Here is an 18173-nt window from a genome sequence, read left to right on the forward strand (position 1 = left end):
TCAAACTGTGTTCTCTACTAAAAGGAATCAAGGTTCCCTAGAGAAATGGCTGACTCCATGTAGGGTGCAGTATATTGATCCTGGAACATCTTTTTTGCCAGAAAGCAAGGAAGCCATCAAAGTCCAACAGGATCACATCAAAAAGACATGAAAGTCAACTTGAAGAGATAATTATTAACCTAGATGAGACAATGTAAGCATCCAAAACAATAAAGACTGCAATGGCCTGAAATACATCAAATGCAAACAATAATCTATGAGTTCATAATGGTATTCAGAAAAAAAACTACTGGTCATTAGAGGGAAGGTTACTACGTCACTAACTCACTACTCTGAAAAGTGACTTAAGATGAGAGGTAGGGTGGAGAATTAGCCATTTATTCAGTTTTTCCTGTACAAACATAAATTTTTAGGGAGATTGAAGCAGATGAAACAAATCTGGAAAAATGGAGGTAACTGCTTAATCTGTGGGTTGGGTGCATGGAGGTTCAACATATTTCTTTTGTGTGTATTTGAACCCCCTACAAAAAAAGCACATGATAGAATGTGAGCCAAGCAGCTTAGGGTTTAGGCAAGGCTTCTGCCTACAAGAGACACTAGGATATGAGGGGTAGTTTTAGCCCTGATGGGCTGAGCCAACTGGAGGTATATACGGAGGTGCTAAATTGCAGCGGTATCATGTTGCCCAGCACTTGATCAAATCCTAGATCCTAGGTCTACTTGGTAGCATGCTTCCTAGGTAGTGGATCTGAGGCTATCTATAGAACTTCCTTTGCAGTCATAATTCGCTCAGAAACTACAAAAGTGCTTGCTCTTGAAAATGGAGTCTGTCTTTGTCCATTTCATGCTTCTATAAAAGAATACCACAGACTGCATAATTTATAAAAAGGAAAAAAGGAAGGAAGGAGGGAAGGAGGGAAGGAAAGGAAGGAAGAGAAGGAAGGAAAGGAAGGAAGGGAAAGAGGGAAAGAGGGAAGGAGGAAGGGAGGGAAGGAGGGAGGGAGAGAGAGAGGGAGGGAGGGGAAGGGAAGAAAAGGGAGGAGAAGGGAAAGGAGGAAGAAAAGGAAAGGAAAGGAAAGGAATAAATTTTATTTCTTAACAGTTCTGGATGTTAGGAAGTCCAAGGTTGAGGGGCCTGCATCTGGTAAGGGTCTTCTTGCTGCATCATCCCACTACAGAAGGCAGAAGGAAAAGAGAGTGCAAGAAAGCAAGAGGGTAAAAGGGGCTGAATTCTGTTTTATAATGCACCCACTCTGTGATTACTAATCTATTACCACAATAACAACATTAACTCATTCATAAAGGCTATTTTATTAGGCCCCACACCCCAACTGTTGCATTGAGGATTGAGTTTCCAGCACATAAACTTTGGGGGACACATTTAAACCATAGCAGAGCACTTAATTCAACCAAGAGGAGCTGGGAAAATCAAAGGCATGAGAAAGACAGCAAAAGCTAGCAGACAGAAATGCACAGGTTAAGGGAAAAAGTCACAATGAATCCTGTAGTGCAGGCTACTTTATCAAAAGCACCTAAAAAAGATCTCATTAACTCCCCCAGATCACCTCCAACCACATCTAAAGAGCCACACACAGCACCACCAAAGACAGCACAATGAGAACAGCATTTTCCTCAACAGACAAGCTGGGAGTATCTAGACACCTGACCTCTATAGCTCCAGAACAGCCCTAAAACAGCTCCTCCCTAACCACCACTCAAGTCACCAGCTTGGAAAGTATTCAGAAAACCCAAATCCTGACACACCACTATGAAACAACTTAAAACAGCAAAGAACAACCCATTTAAACAGCAATGCCAGCTGCTGGGAAAAAAAGGAACAATAAGTAGAGGAGAAACAGACCTCTTGTGGTCCACCAAGACCCAGTCTCTCAGCTTCAGCACTTTCAAATGCAGAATCCATACCCCTCTGGGGCCTGTGGAGCTCCACAAGGCATGTCGTCCTCAAAGATAAATGAGCAGGCAAGCTGGCTAGAAAACCACTAAGGGTATTATTCTTTAAAGAATCTTTATAGGGTCAAAGAGGAATGGGTCTTAACTGGCTATGTGAACTCCCCACAGATTCTGAGGATGATGTCAGTATCCCTTTCCAGATGTGTTTAACACTTTGCAGTCACTTGTATTCCTGCCACCGAGTGCCAGTGCTTTGCTAATTTGAACTGATGCCAGCTCACGCTGACCCCAGCTCCCTGGATGTTACCATTAGCCAAGACTGTCACCCATACTGTACCCTTCCAAAGAGTCCTAAAAACAGCTCTTCACCTACTCTTCCAAGACAAGTAAAAATGTCTGCCAAAGAAATGGGGAAAAAAGATTCAGAGAGTGAAAACAATTAACATACTAACAAGAGAGCAAAAAGCAAAGGGGGAGGAGAAACTAGGAAAATCATATATGGGCTCACATCTATTTCCAAAGCTGGGCTAATGTCCTTTTGCTTGTGTCTGAATAAGGCACCAATTTTAAGCTGCTAATGAAAAAAAAAGAAAAAGAGAAAGAAGCAGGCCCAGGCCAGGCGTGGTGGCTCATGCCTGTAATCCCAGCACTTTGGGAGGCCGAGGCGGGTGGATCACCCAAGGTCAGGAGTTCTAGACCAGCCTGGTCAACATGGTGAAACACCATCTCTACTAAAAATACAAAAAATTAGCCAGGCATGGTGGCGCATGCCTGTAAATCCAGCTTCTCAGGAGGCTGAGGCAGGAGAATTGCTCGAACCGGGAAGGCAGAGAATGTGGTGACCTGAGATCACGCCATTGCCCTCAAGCCAGGGCAATGAGAACAAAATTCGGTAAAAACAAAACAAACAAAACAAAACCACCATAAAATAACTCAGACTTAATTAAATACAACCCTAGTGGTGAATGACTAAAGATGGATTACTCATAACAGAGATAATAGTCCAATAAGAATCTAAGAATCTGACCTTTTAATAACAAAAAAATCCTTTCCTTCGAAAGTAATATCCTCTCAAGGCCAGGAATTCCATTAGTAGAAAGCCTTTCTAAAAAACAAAATTCCTGGCCAGGCATGGGTTCACATCTGTCATCTCAGCACTCTGGGAGGCCGAGGCGAGAAGATCACTTGATGTCAGGAGTTTGAGACTGGCCTGGCCAACATGGTGAAACCCCATCTCCACTAAAAATACAAAAATTAGCCTGGTGTGGTGGTGGGCACCTGTAATCCCAGCGACATGGGAGGCTAAGGCAGGAGAATTTCTTGAACCCAGGAGGCAGAGGTTGCAGTGACCAGCAAGGTTGCGCCATTGCACCCCAGCCTGGGCATTAAGAGTGAAAACTCCATCTCAAAAAAAAAAAAAAAAAAAAAAAAAATTCCTTTGGGAAGGCCTTCTACATAAAAATCTTCAACGTGAGACTGGAAAAAAGGGTATGGGATCATCACCGGATCTTTGGCTTTTACAGCTCGAGCTATAAGAACAAAAAGAAAAAGGGACATCATTTAAACACAGTATGTAGAAAAGAATAATTATTGAATCTGTACTGGTCTTTAACTTTTACACTTTGATCTTTAATTCTGTTATTGTGATTGAGTCCAAAGAAAAATAGTATGAGTAAAATAAAAAGAACACCAAAAATGCTAATATTCTGTTTACCAAAGTCTGTAGTGAAATATCCCATTAAATCCAAGTGCAGTGACTCACACCCATAATCCCAGCACTTTGGGAGGCTGAGGCTGGTCAATCTCCTGAAGTCAGGAGTTCAAGGCCAGCCTGGCCAACATGGTGAAACCCCAACTCTACTACAAATACAAAAATTAGGCAGGCGTGGTGGCAGAGGCCTGTAATCACAGCTACTTAGGAGGCTGAGGCAGGGAGAATTGCTTGAACCCAGGAGGTAAGCTTGCCATGAGCTGAGATCATACCACTGCACTCCAGCGTGGGCGACAGAACAAAACTTCAACTTACCAAAAAAAAAAAAAAAAACCAACAAAAAAAAAAACAGCTAGCAGGTGACATTTGCTATGGGGAGACTACAGATATAATCTTGCTGCAATCCTTCCATTTTAGTAAATCTAAACAGTGTGAATCCATTCTGTTTCATCCCCACTCCACTCCAGAGCCAAAACAAGAGAATCAATTATATTTCTATTTCTTTAAAAACATATCTAACTAAATCATCTAATTAAAAGATAATATGCATGGTTCCATACTCTAAAAGAAAACTTATGTCCTGCATATCATGGACATTTGATGAATGCTTATTCAGTTGACTGGTGTAGACTTCAATAATAACCTGTTCAATGCATTATGCCAGATGAATCTTGCATCTCAAAAGTAGAACAAATATTGTTCTTTCAGTTTGGTCTACCCATAAATGCAATATCTACTAATAAAAAGAAAATGAATTCATTGTTCTAGAGAGTATGAGAATTTTGACAACATGAATTCTCCTGTCCTAGGACATAATTAATACTTAGAGGCATACTATTTCATGTGGAAGCTACCATTAAATCAATGTTAAGTGTTAATTACTTCACATAATCTTCTAATCTGACTTAAGACTGAAGATGTACCTCACAAAGCTGATTTATCAAGTTGTAAATCTTCACCTGTTGAATTCATAAGTTCATGTCTGAAAGGTGAGAATACTTAATATTCACTAGGCAATATTCATCAAAGTAATATCCACTAGTACATATTTAATATTTCATCATGAACTGTGGGTGTGAAGAGAAAAGACAGGCTGGGCACAGTGGCTCACACCTGTAATCCCAGCAGTTTGGGAGGCCGAGGCAGGCAGATCATGAGGTCGGGAGTTCGAGACGAGCCTGGCCAACATGGTAAAACCCCATCTGTACTAAAAATACAATAATTAGCTGGGCATGGTGACAGGCACCTGTAATCCCAGCTACACGCGAGGCTGAGGCAGGAGAACTGCCTGAACCCAGGAGGTGGAGGTTGCAGCAACCACGATCACGCCACTGCATTCCAGCCTGGGCAAAAGAGCAAGATTCTGTCTCAATCAATTAATCAATAAAAATATAAGGAGGAAATATTTACTGTGTATTTATGTGTCTGGTATTATGTGAAGCACTTTACTATCTTATGAAATCTTCGGGACAGATCTTCAGTTCTCATGACCACAAAAGAGGATACTAAAGCTCAGACAGGAGAGGAGACATGGCCAGCCTGTGTCCCCAGGGCCTATTGTCTTACCACTAGGTTACAGTGTTTCCAGGTGTCACATGTTGTGAGATTTTTGTTTTAAAATGAACCAAAAAAAAACCAAAGGCGAAAAAGGCATAAGCTATTAAAAAGTGGGAGAAACACTAACAGAACCTTAAGCATGTAACTAAAAATATTAGGGAAATGTTATTGAATTCATTAGCAAATTTAATGCTAGGTTTTCATTGAGGAGTAGGTTATATTACTCATGATGAAGAAAAATGTTCATTTTAAGTATATTAACGTAAATACCATCAATATGGTTTATCATGTTTAAATGTCCACTTAAAGCAATTCAGTTAAAATTCTGCATATCATACAATTTTATAGTTTGCTAGTAGGTTACAAGTAGTCATCCAAATAAAAACATCATGTGTTTTCCACTGGTTGTTGCTCTTTTTAGGTGAGCATTTGATGTATACCAACAGAGAGGATAATAACAAATCGCTAATTTCTTTCATCATTATATAAAGGTGGCTTCAGCATAGAATAGTATAAGGGCAATGATGAATTTGAAATCTAACATCAATTCAGTGATGCATCAAGATAAAAGTAGAGACAACAGGGGCATCTTGGTGAGTACTGAACATTTTATTTATTTATTTATTTTGAGATGGAGTTTTGCTCTTTTTGCCCAGGCTAGAGTGCAATGGTGCAACCTCGGCTCATCACAACCTCTGCCTCCTGGGTTCAAGTGATTCTCCTGCCTTGGCCTTCCGAATAGCTGGGATTACAGACATGTACCACCACGCTCGTCTAATTTTGTATTTTCAGTAGAGACGGGGTTTCTCCATGTTGGTCAGGCTAGCCTCGAACTCCAGACCTAGATATCTGCCTGCCTTGGCCTCCCAAAGTGCTGGGATTACAGGTGTGAGCCACTGCACCCAGATGAATTCCAAATTTAACAAAGCAGACTAAGAGAAACAATTCATTTAAAAAAAAAAAAAAACATTTGGCCAGGCATGGCGGCTCACACCTGTAATCCCAGCACTTTGGGAGGCTGAGGTGAGTGGATCAGGAGGTCAGCAGTTCAAGACCAGCCTAGCCAAGATCATGAAACCCTGTCTCTACTAAAAATACAAAAATCAGCCAGGCACGGTGGTGGCGCCTGTAATCCCAGCTGCTCGGGAGGCTGAGGCAGAGAACTGCTTGAACCCGGGAGGTGGAGCTTGCAGTGAGCCGAGATCGTGCCACTGCACTCCAGCCTGGGCAACAGAGTGAGGCTCCGTCTCAAAATAAATAAATAAATCAATCAATGAAATCCCTAAGATCCAGGGCTTTGCAATAAATATGTAAATAAATTTCCAATCTCCATACTGAAAGTTTAAAAGAAATGCTAACTAATAATTAAAGAAATACAACTTTTCCTCAGCTTTGCAGCAATCTAGAAACAAAGTGTGTAGACACTACAAACCACCTTACAAGGAGAAACGTGTAAGGATGGCATGACTCGCCGGCAGCCCTCGGCTTGTCCACGGTACCCCCATGATGAACAGTAACTCCATTGTGCAAATGCCCATGAACATAAGATTACAGGACTTTTCCAGTTTAGACATACCATATTTTCTTTCAGACAATTCTTGAATTTGTTTACGTAGATCAGCAATACGATTATTCCATTTCTCTGAAAATCAAGCAAAAGTTGATTCTCAATAATGCGTCCCTATGTCAGAGCAGCACTAACATATAATGACTTATTTCATATATTTTACATTCTAACAGTCCATGTCATTTTACTGCTTTCAAAAAAAAATTTTCTCTTTTGTGGTGGTTCTTAGAATTGATTTAATGGGAGACTATTAGAGAAGCTGAAAAGCAGGAGGGCAGAAAAGTTCAATCAAATTAAACACAACAACAGGGAGGTCACAATGAGGAGGTCTCCAGCGGTCTTTTAGCAAACTTCCTAAAACATGTGTCAGCTGTGTGAAATAAGACTTTACAGCAGCCAGGTGCAGTGGTGCAGGCCTGGAATACCAACACTTTGGCAGCAGAGGCAGGCGGATCGCTTTGAGCTCAGGGCAACACAGCCAAAACACCCCCTCCCTAGCCCGAACCCCACCCCGTCCCTACCAAAAATACAAAACAGCAGGGCATGGTGGCGGGCACCTGTAGTCCCAGCTACTCAGGAGGCTGAGGCAGGAGAATCACTTGAACCCAGGAGGCAGACATTGCAGTGAGCCAAGACCACGCCACTGCCAGCCTGGATGACAGAGCAAGACTCCACCTCAAAAAAACAAAAACAAAAACACAAGGTTAAGTGGGACACCAGACCTTACAGATACAAGTTTAAGAGGGACCCCTAAGCAAAAAATGCCAACCCTTTTTCTCCCAATCACTGAAACACCAGGAGGGTGTAATAGTTTTGCAGCCTAGCTGTAGCAGGCTGATGCCCCCAAGATGCCCATATCCTAATCCCGGGAACTGGTGAACATGACCTTATATGGCAAAATGGGCTTTGCAGATATAATGAAGTTAAGGGTCTTTGGCTTTTGGGGTTGATGTACTCACCCGGATCCTTATAAGAGCAGAGCAGGTGATGGAGAGGGTGGGAGGTGTAGTGACAGAGCAGGAATCTCCAGTCCTTTGAGACGGGCAGCACAAGCTGAGGAGAGCAGGCCACCTCCACGGCCAGGAAACAGATTCTCCCGCAGAGCCTCGGAAGCCACCGAGCCTGCTCCCACCTTGACTCAGCAGGACTTACTGTAGAATTGTGGCCTTCAGACCTGTAAGGGAATACATTTTGGTTGTTTTAAGTCACTAAGTTTGTGGTAATTTGTTGCAGCAGCCACAGGAAACTGGTATTGTAGTGAAGCCTCAAAACCCCCTGAAGGGGCTGGGCTCAGTGGCTCATGCCTGTCATCCCAGCACTTTGGGAGGCTGAGGTGGGTGGATCACTTGAGGTCAGGAGTTCGAGACCAGCCTGGCCAACATGGCGAAATGCCATCTATACAAAAAATACAAAAATTAGCCAGGCATGGTGGCACATGCCTGTAATCTCAGCTACTCAGGAGGCTGAGACAGGAGAACTGTTTGAACCCAGAGGGGCGGAGGTTGCAGTGAACTGAGATTCCACCACTGCACTCCAGCCTGGGTGACAAAGCAACACTCCATCTCGAAAACAAAACAAAACAAAAAAACCCCACCTGAAGGTTTCCAGTTCTGCCAGCAGTCTCCCACCCAACCCCCAGAAGCAGACATTCCATTGCTGTGGGCCACGGACAGGCAGAAGGAAGCGCCTCCTCATGGCAGAGGCCTACCCAGGAGAAACCCAAGGGAAGGCACTGCCGGGCTGGCCCCTCTCTGCCAAGGCCATATTCTTTTCTTTTTTTGAGGCCCAGTTTCACTCTGTCTCCCAGACTGGAGTGCACGGGCACAATCTTGGCTCACTTCGACCTCTGCCTCCTCAGTTCAAGTGATTCTCCTGCCTCAGCCTCCTGAGTAGCTGGGATTACAGGAGTGTAGCATGCCTAGCTAATTTTTGTATTTCTAGTAGAGATGGGGTTTTGCCATGTTGCCTAGGCTTGACTCGAACTCCTTGCCTCAAGTAGTCCACCTGTCTCAGCCCCGCAAAGTGCTGGGATTACAGGAGTGAGCCACCGCACCCAGCATTTGCGAAGACCTTTGATGGCAGGCTTTTTCCAGGTGATCAGTCCTTGTCTGGTCTGGCTCTGCCCCGTTCTCCTACTTACCTAGTTGGAATCCCTAGCTACTTTTCAGTAGAGGAGAGTGTGTACCTCAATCCCAGCTTGGTTCAGATCTGCAATTAACTCATGGAACCTGGCTGCTCCCCAGGTCCTGAAGAAAAAAAGGGTCTCTCTGTGGGTATGATAAAGGATGGGCCTGTCCCCAGGACCCTGTAAGAGGGAAGCCCAATGTCCCACCAGGATGGCAGGGCTGGGGAAGGGAAAGTGTTATGGTAGCCCCAAGGAAAAAAAGAGGCAGCAGAGGGAGCAGGACAGCGCTCACATGGAACTCATGCCACTGCCTGAGTGAGGGGAGGGAGGAGTGCACGCCAGTGACATCGGGGGCAGAGAGGCGCAGTTCCAGGGCAGCTTTCCCCCTCACTTCCTGCCATGTTACTCTGATCACCTCCAGGTGAGCCTGCCTACTTTGTGCCCAGGGGCCTGTAGAAAACCACAGCTCCCCATGGTTATGGCACCAGGAGTGGGGCACAGCAGGCAGGAGTCCTGGACAGAGGAGAGGCAGGGGCAGGAGGGAGTGGGCCTCAAACTCTAGGAGGGGGCCCTTCTCATGGGTCCTGCTTTCTGGCTTCTCCTTCCTTACCCCTGGGCTGATCACTCAGGGAAAAACTGAGACAAAGTTTCTCACCCTCAGGCCCAGGGTACTGGGCCCTTAGGGAGGTGTGAGCCCCCTGAAAGGATGCAAGGTTTTGTTTCGTTTTGTTTTTTTGAGACAGACAGAGTTTCGCTCCTGTTGCCCAGGCTGGAGTGCAGTGGCGTGATCTCACCACACTATAACCTGTGCCTCCCGGGTTCAAGTGATTCTCCTGCCTCAGCTGCCGGAGTAGCTGGGATTACAGGTGGCTGCCACCACACCTGGCTAATTTTTTGTATTTTTAGTAGAGACAGGGTTTTGCCATGTTGGGCAGGCTGGTCTTGAACTCCTGACTTCAGGTGATCTGACTGGCTCCACCTCCCAAAGTTCTGGGATTACATGAGCCACTGTGCTTGGCCACGATGAAAGGTTTTGTGTGGAGAGCATGTACATGCCTTTCTGGGAAAACAGTCCACAGCTCTTATTCTCAGCAGGCTTCAGGGTCAAAAAAGGTTAGAACTCTTGCTACACAGCTGTGGAAGCAGCTAGGTAAGAGGCCTGCCAAGGGCACTCTGGGCACTACCTGGGCACTCTCGAGCCCATCATTCCCTAGGCAGGCTGCACTACTTGGTATTTGCAGAGCTGAGGGGGTGGGGCATGTGGGGACTGTGAAATCACCCTGAGATGACCCACAGTCCTCAGCTGGGAAGTGAGCGGTGCATCTCCTGCAGCATCTTCCATCCCTAGAGCCATGGGGCCAGGAGAACTGGCCCTTGCAGCAAGTGAAAAGCCTATTATTGACTCCCTCCCTAGGCATGTAGACAGTGAACCAAGACACTCATATCAGGTAAATGCCTTGGTCTCTGTCACCGAGGTCACCAGTAGGCATTCCCAGATACAGTGAAGGTCCTCACACCAAGATATGCACCTGGCCACCTGAGGAAAGAGAAAGGACTATCTGAGGGGATGGGGCTGAGCTGGGTGTGGAGTGGTCCTTGTGGGTCTTGGTGAGAGGGAGGGGGTGCAGCATGAGCCAGGCCTCGAGGCAGAAGGACAACCAGGAGACAGCCTGGAAAATGTGCTGGGCCCACAAGGGCTCAAGGCTGGACAGAGGGGAGGTGGGATAGGCTGCAAAGTCCTGAGGTCTGAAGATTGGCCCTGGCAGGAAGAAACCAGGTAAGGTGGGGAGTTACCTACACCCTCGGGGCCAGATGCAGGCCAGAGCCAGCCAATTACCAGGCCCTTAGGGAGGTGTGAGCCCCTTGAAATGATGCAAGGGTTTTTGTTTTTGTTTTGGAGACGGAGTTTCACTCTTGTCGCACAGGCTGGCACCTTTGCCCAGAGCAGGCACCAAGATTTCTGGCTCTGGGTGTGACCTCAGTCTGGTGAAAAGCCCCAGCCCCCACCAGGACCACCTACCCCCTAGACTACTTCAGGTGCTGAGCCCAAGCCAGGGGCAGGAAGCTAGACTGATGCCTAGGGTAATCCCAACAAAGTCCCTGGTTCCCTGCAGCTATGGGGCTGACGGGGAATTACAGCCCAAACCCCAGATGCTGGCTCTCAAACTAACACTGAGCCCTCAGTGCCCACAGGGAGATACAATCAGCACACTTTCCAGATGGGGAAATGGGCTCAGAGAAGTGCAACAGCCTTGCCCAATGCCCCAGACCAGGGCTCCAGGCCCAGAGTGTTCTTTTGTCACTATGTCCAGAGGGCAGCAGCTGCTGTGATGTACCCACCTGAGCCTGGCAGCTTTCTCCAACTTTGGAAGCCCAGGAGCATGGCCCCTGTCCACAGATGCAACCTGGCATGAGGCGTGCCCAGAGGGACAGAGGCAGATGATTTTCATCTCCTCCACTGGATTGTGAGGGCCTAGAAGGAGACAAGGGTCTGCTTGAGAAGGCAGTGAATAGTGAGCAACCTGAGGCAGTGCCCCTCTGGATGGATCCACAGTGCCTGGATGGAACCTGGCTCAGACAGAGCTCAGTTCTGCAGGTCCCTGAGGCATGGAGAGTTCACAGCTACCAAGTGTAGGAGTCTGGATTCAAAGCCAACAGCGTGACTCCAAAGTCCCTGCCCTAGCCCCTGGACCACCCTTGCAGGCCCATCAGATGCTCAGGCCAGCAGCACAGCCGGCCAAGACCAGGGAAACTTGGGGAGCCTCAGAGCACCCCCAGGTATTCCAACCTAATCCTGGTACCCCTGCCTCTCACCACCCTTCTTCCTGCTTTAACCTCAACCCCTACACAAAGCCTGGGCCACTTAATGTGGCATCAAACAAATGCCTCAATAAATCAGAGTCTAATCTTGAAAAAAAAAAAAAAAAAGACTTAACAGATATACAATTGCACATTAGAATGCTAAAGACCATAAACATATAACAGTACATATAAATTCAATATATATCCAATCATTGTGACTATGACACAGTAGAATATTAAAATACTATTTTCAAAATGTATACAAGCTTAATGTTCTGTGTATTCAAACGATTTATTCAAAATACAAATCATCAACATAATTTGCCACTAATATTCAGTCCCTTCACAGGACACATGATTCACTGGGAGTTAATAAATTAGCAGCCGGCAGGCAGTGACACACAGCAAAAATGAAAACCAAGAGGTGAAATAGTTCTGAAATAAAGGTTTTAACGCTAACAGAAATCACTGAATTATTAAGTCATTAGCACTAATTTTGAGTCAACTAACTAATTAATATGAGATGATACAATGTCCTATACTTTGGTAAATACGGACTATGTTTAAACAATGTCTGTAAGGTGACTTTCAAAATGCTCCTGGCTTTACAAAGATGTGATTAAGATGTAGTAATACATGCTAAACCATTTCCCCCTGCAGAGCATGTGGTAACTTTCATCAGTCACATTGAGAGTCCAGAAGATAAAGGAAAAGGTCGTGGATTTCGCTGAGAACTTACCAGAGTTGAACTCCCTCATTTTCCATTCCCCAGCATTGGCGGGTTCTGGGACTGGTGGCTGCGGCGGCTCGTTGATCTCTGTCTCTTAGAAGGTGGGGAATAATCATCATCTTGAAAAAGAAAAAATGGTCATTACTGAAGGAATCATCTTTGGTTACAGCCACCTCTGGGTCAATTCCCAACATTCAAAAGCTGAGCAGGGCTTTAAAGCTATCTTATTAATAATTATTTCTGTATTGCGAACTTCAGCATACTTTTTTCTAGTTACATTTGAAATGTTATTCTTTTGGGATGTGCTCAAGTGAATACTGCTTTTTCCTCTGTCTTGCTTCATTACTTTTTAGTTTGCTTCATTTGAATCATCACTGTAAGTCTCCCCTTCTCCTCAAATAACTTTCAAATTGCTGCCAAGAACTATGTTCTATTTTAAGGCTTTTGAGAAAAAACTTTCAATGAAGATAGCCACCTGAAGTTATACAAATATAGAAGAAACAGGATAAAATAAAGCTTAGATTGGAAAAAATATTTAAGATTATACAAAATTCAAGCTAAACAAGGGAAGCTGAGTAATTGTATGTTCAAATACTTTTAACAAGTGCAAAACATGTAGGCTTAAAGACATAGAGCTGGCCAGGCACGGTGGTTCACGCCTGTAATTCCAACACTTTGGGAGGCCGAGGCAGGCAGATAACTTGAGGTCAGGAATTCGAGACCAGCCTGGCCAACATAGTGAAACCCCCTCTCTACTAAAAATACAAAAATTAGGCCAGGAGCGATGGCTCATGCCTGTGATCCCAGCACTTTGAGAGGCTGAGGCGTGTAGATCACCTGAGGTCAGGAGTTTGAGACCAGCCTAACCAACATAGAGAAACCCCGTCTCTACTAAAAATACAACATTAGCTGGGTGTGGTGGCACATGCCTGTAATCCCAGCTACTCGGGAGGCTGAGGCAGGAGAATCCCTTGAACCCGAAAGGCAAAGATTGTGGTGAGCTGAGATTGTGCCATTGCACTCCAGCCTGGGCAACAACAGCGAAACTCCATCTCAAAAAAAAAAAAAAGAAAATATTAGCCAGGCATGGTGGCGCATGCCTGTAATCCCAGCTACTTGGGAGGCTGAGGCAGGAGAATCGCTTGAACCCAGGAGGCTGAAGTTGCGGTGAGCCAAGACTGCACCATTGCACTCCAGCCTGGGTAACACAGCAAGACCCTGTCTCAAAAAAAAAAAAAAAAAAAGAAAGAGAGAGAAAGAAAGAAAGAGGGCTACATTATTTATGAAACAGATACTGTTAACTCAGTCACCAGAAAGCCTGTGTATAAATGAGCAGTGAGATATTCAAGCACAGCACACACACACTTCTCAGGACAGCTGTCGTGAGAGTTCCATGCTTGTTTCCTTCTGGATACATCAGCAACTCACTCTGCTATGATCCTGCAATACATCTCATGTTAGAATTAGAGACATCTGGGCCAGGCACAGTGGCTGACGCCTGTAATCCTAACACTTTGGGAAGCCGAGGCAGGCAGATCACCTAAGGTCAGGAGTTCGAGACCAGCCTGGCCAACATGGTGAAACGCTGTCTCTACCAAAAATACAAAAAATTAGCTGGGCATGGTGGCGGATGCCTGTAATCCCAGCTACTCAGGAGCCTGAGGCAGGAGAATCTCTTGAACCCGGGAGGTGGAGGTTGCAGTGAGCCAAGATCGTGCCACTGCACTGCGGCATGGGTAACAGAGCAAGGCTGTCAAAAAAAAAAAAAAAAAACAGAAAAAGAAAAAGAAAAAAGAATTAGAGACATCTGGATCAAATCAGCTGCCAGTCTCGCAAAGTGTTGGGTAACATCCTATTAAGATTGCTGCTTACAGATCATCTATAAAGTACTGAAAATATCATTTTAAGAAATCTTTTTTTTATTTTGAGACAGAGTTTTGTTCTTGTTGCCCAGGCTGGAGTGCAATGGTGCGATCTCAGCTCACTGCAACCTCTGCCCCCTGGGTTCAAGCAATTCTTTCCTCAGCCTCCTGAGTAGCTGGGATTACAGGCATGCACCACCACGCCTGGCTAATTTTGTATTTTCAGTAGAGACAGGGTTTCTCCATATTGGTCAGGCTGGTCTCGAACTCCTGACCTCAGGTGATCCACTGACCTTGGCCTCCCAAAGTGCTGGGATTACAGATGTGAGCCACCATGCCTAGCCAAGAAACCCTTATTTGAAAACAAGCCAGGTGCGGTGGCTCATGCCTATAATCCCAGCACTTGGGGAGCCAAGGCGGGTGGATCACTTGACGTCTGTAGTTTGAGACCAGCCTGGGCAACGTGTTATAACCCCATCTCTACTAAAAATATATTAAAAAAATTAGCTGGGTGTGGTGGCAGGCACCTGTAATCCCAGCTTCTCAGGAGGCTGAGGCAGGAGAATTACTTGAACCCGGGAGGTGGAGGTTGCAGTGAGCAGAGATCATGCCACTGCACTCCAGCCTGGGTGACAATAGAAAGACTCCATCTCAAAAACAAAACAAAACAAAACAAAACAAAAAACCACTAAAAAAAAGACTCCATTTCAAAAACAAAACTAAAACCAAAAACACAACACAAATGAAGTATACAAATGAAAATAATTACTGTGTTAAACACAGTTTCATAGAAAATAAAAGACCAATCAAATACAATAAGCTGCCTTCTTAGATGGGTATGTTATTCTTTTACAGCTAAAGAAACGGGCTCAGAGAATGTTCTTTGATTGGACTGTGTTGCATCTCTGGACAGTGCAGCTGAGATCAGACTTTGTGTGTAACTCCACTAGCCTATCAGGGTGCCTCTCATAAAGGTAAGAAATGTAAATTTGGCCTAATATACAAAGTTGCCAGGGCAGCACTGGGTCAATTCTACATACAGTACTTCTATGTTCATCAAGGGAAACCTTAAAGGGAAGTGAAAATGCTTCTAGAAGGCGACTGGACACCAGCGCCTTTGCTTGTTGCCTTTGGGCTCTTCTTCTAAGGCCAACAGTGACCTGAAATTATTGACTAACTTTTCCAGTCAAGTGGACAAAATGGTACCAAGGTTGCCAACATCAGACAAATTCACTTGAGGGCCTTATCTATGTACTTTGAAAGACAAAACTGCTTTTGTAAAGAATACTGTATTTCAGAAAAAAATCATATTAACAACTAATAACACTGTAAAATGCTGATGTGTTGAATGCTACTTTAGAAAAACATGTTCAAATCTAGGGAAAAAATTTGATTCAAAACTACATATCAATTATCTAGCTAGCTAGCTAGCTATCTAGAGACATGCTTTCATTCTATTGCTCAGGATGGGAAGCAGTGGGATTACCATAGCTCACTGCAGCCTTGAGCTCCTGGCCTCAAGTGATCCTCCTGCCTCAGCCTCCTAACTAGCTAGGGCCACAGGTGGACACAGTTACGCCTGGGTTTTTGTTTGTTTTGTAGAGACAGGGTTTCACTATATTGCCCAGGCTGGTGTCAAACTGGAGTCTCACTGTGTCGCCCAGGCTGGGGTGCAGTGGTGCGATCTCAGCCCAATGCAACCTCCGCCTCCCGGGTTCAAGTAATTCTCCTTTATCAGCCTCCCAAGTAGCTGGGACTACAGGCATGCGCCACCACGCCTGGCTAATTTTTGTATTTTTTGTAGAGACTGGGTTTCACCATGGCCAGGCTGGTCTCCAACTCCTGACCTCAGGTGATCCACCCGCCTCGGCCTCCCAAAGTGTTGGGATTACAAGCGTCAGCCACTGAGCCTGGCGGAGCACTTTCTTCTGTTATTAAGTACCCTAACCCAGGTGGGGCGTGGTCCCTCACGCCTGTAATCCCGACAACTCTGATGGCCAAGGTGAGAAGATCGCTTCAACTCAGGAGTTTGAAACTGGCCCGGGCAACATAGCGAGCCCCCCCCCCCCATCTCTAGAAAAATACAAAAATTAGGCCAGGTGCGCACCACGCCCGGCTAATTTTTGTATCTTTTGTAGAGACAGGGTTTCGTCATGTTGCCCAGGCTGGTCTCGAACTCCTGAGCCCAAGCCATCCATCCTCCCGCCTCGGCCTCCCAAAGTGCTGGGATTACAGCAGGGCCCAGCCAGCCTCATGTTTTACTTAGCAGTCCCTCCCTGTTGCACACTTGGATAGTTTCTTAATTTTTTTAGACAGGGTTTACCTCAATCTCGCAGGCTGGAATGCTATGGTTGGATCATAGCTCACTGGAGCCTTGAACCTTTGGGCTCAAGTAGCTGGGGGGCTGAGGTAGGACTACAGAGATGGGGTTGCACCATGTTGCTAGGCTGCTCTTCGCCTGAAGGGTCCTCCCGCCTCGGCGGCGCCAGACATAGTTTTCTATTTTTGACTAACATAAACACTGTGCTGGGTCTGAATTTTTCAGCTACCCTTCTTCAGCCGGCAACACACAGACCTGGCGGGGAGGTCGCTGTTACCAGCCCCCATTCTGACGAGAAGACTGCCCAGCCCCAGGCACTGTAGCGCCCCAGTGAGGTAGCCGAACACCCGGCGCCTGTGACGTCGCCGAAGGCCCACCTCTACGGTGTTGGCGAAGACGCGCCCTTGTGACGTCACGGAAGGCGCGTCCTTGTGACGTCACAGAAGGCGCGCCCTTGTGACGTCTCAGGGGACCGCCACTCACGCGGAGCCAATCGGAACTCGCGGCGGAGCTGCTGGGTCTTCCAGGAGCGCGCATGAGCGGACGCTGGCTACGGGTGGCCGGTCGGGATGTAACCGGCTGCTGAGCCGGCAGTTCTGTGTCCCGAGGCTTTGGCCGGCCGCAGCCGCACATACGCTGCGAGGAGGAGCTTTACGACTTCCCGGTCTTCGGGGCCGGGCGCAGCAAGGGCCAGACTCTGCCCTAGCAGGCGCTGCGCGCCAACCGGCCGGCACTTGTCGCAGAAGGTGCAACCGATCGCACTGTCGCGCAGAAGCTCCTCAATGGCCAGCTCCAGCTGCAGCCCCAGCCGCCCACTCGCCTCTCCTGAGCCTGGGTACGTGCGTCCCACAACACCTCCCCCAGCCAGGGCCCGGAGACCCCCGGGAGCGTCCCCGGCTACCTGGCGCCGCTCATCCTGGGCAGGGTCGGCCCCCTCTGAGGCTGCCGGGCATGAGGGAGCTGCACCGCTGAGCTTGACCTCTGACGGCCTTTTGTAATAGCATTAAGTCTTTGAAACTTTGTGGCGAGGTAGAAGGGGCTAGGAAACGAAGAAAACATCTTTTTAAAAATATAAGCGATCGGCTGGGCGAGGTAGCCCACGCCTGTAATCCCAGCACTTTGGGAGGTCGAGGCGGGTGGATCACGAGGTCAGGAGTTCAAGACCAGCCTGGCCAGCATGGTTTCACTGAAACCCCACCTGTACTAAAAACACAAAAATTAGTCGGGCGTGGTGGCAGGTGCCTGTAATCCCAGCTACTCGGGAGGCTGAGGCAGAGAATTGTTTGAACCTGGGATGTGGAGGTTGCAGTGAGCAGAGATCGCGCCACTGCACTCCAGCCTGGGCAACAGACCAAGACTCTGTCTAAACAAATATATGTGTGTATATATGCGATCGAGCCCGGGAGGTTGAGATTACAGTGACCTGAGATTATATAAGCGATCAAGCACGGGAGGTTGAGGTTACAGTGAGCTGAGATTGCACCGTTGCACTCCAGCCCGTGTAACAGAGGGAGACTCTGTCTCTAAAAAATTATATGCAAGTGAGAGCTTTTCTTCCAGCCTTCATGCTCAGACTGAAGAAAGTAAT

General features: G+C 46.5%; 2 long non-coding RNA genes across 6 annotated transcripts in view; both read right to left on the reverse strand.

Moving 5' to 3' along the window:
• Positions 1-7904, reverse strand: part of LOC134761280 (uncharacterized) — a 35279-nt gene extending 27375 nt beyond the window's left edge. For 2 of the 5 annotated variants that reach the window (XR_010139716.1, XR_010139715.1), the window contains exons 1-2: positions 7706-7903; positions 6756-6821 (exon numbers count right to left, since the gene is read on the reverse strand). This is a non-coding gene — a long non-coding RNA (uncharacterized LOC134761280). Of the gene's footprint in view, positions 1-6755; positions 6822-7705 lie in introns of all 5 variants that reach the window. The other 3 variants (XR_010139718.1, XR_010139714.1, XR_010139717.1) reach the window with 2 other exon arrangements.
• Positions 7905-10341: 2437 nt separating this feature from the next.
• Positions 10342-16959, reverse strand: LOC134761281 (uncharacterized). Its single transcript, XR_010139719.1, has 3 exons — positions 16589-16959; positions 12413-12522; positions 10342-11344 (listed from the first exon to the last, which is right to left on the reverse strand). It is a non-coding gene; the product is annotated as an uncharacterized LOC134761281 (long non-coding RNA).
• Positions 16960-18173: the final 1214 nt, after the last annotated feature.

Source organism: Pongo abelii, chromosome 3 (assembly GCF_028885655.2).
Source record: "Pongo abelii isolate AG06213 chromosome 3, NHGRI_mPonAbe1-v2.0_pri, whole genome shotgun sequence".
Taxonomy (NCBI): Eukaryota; Metazoa; Chordata; class Mammalia; order Primates; family Hominidae; genus Pongo; species Pongo abelii.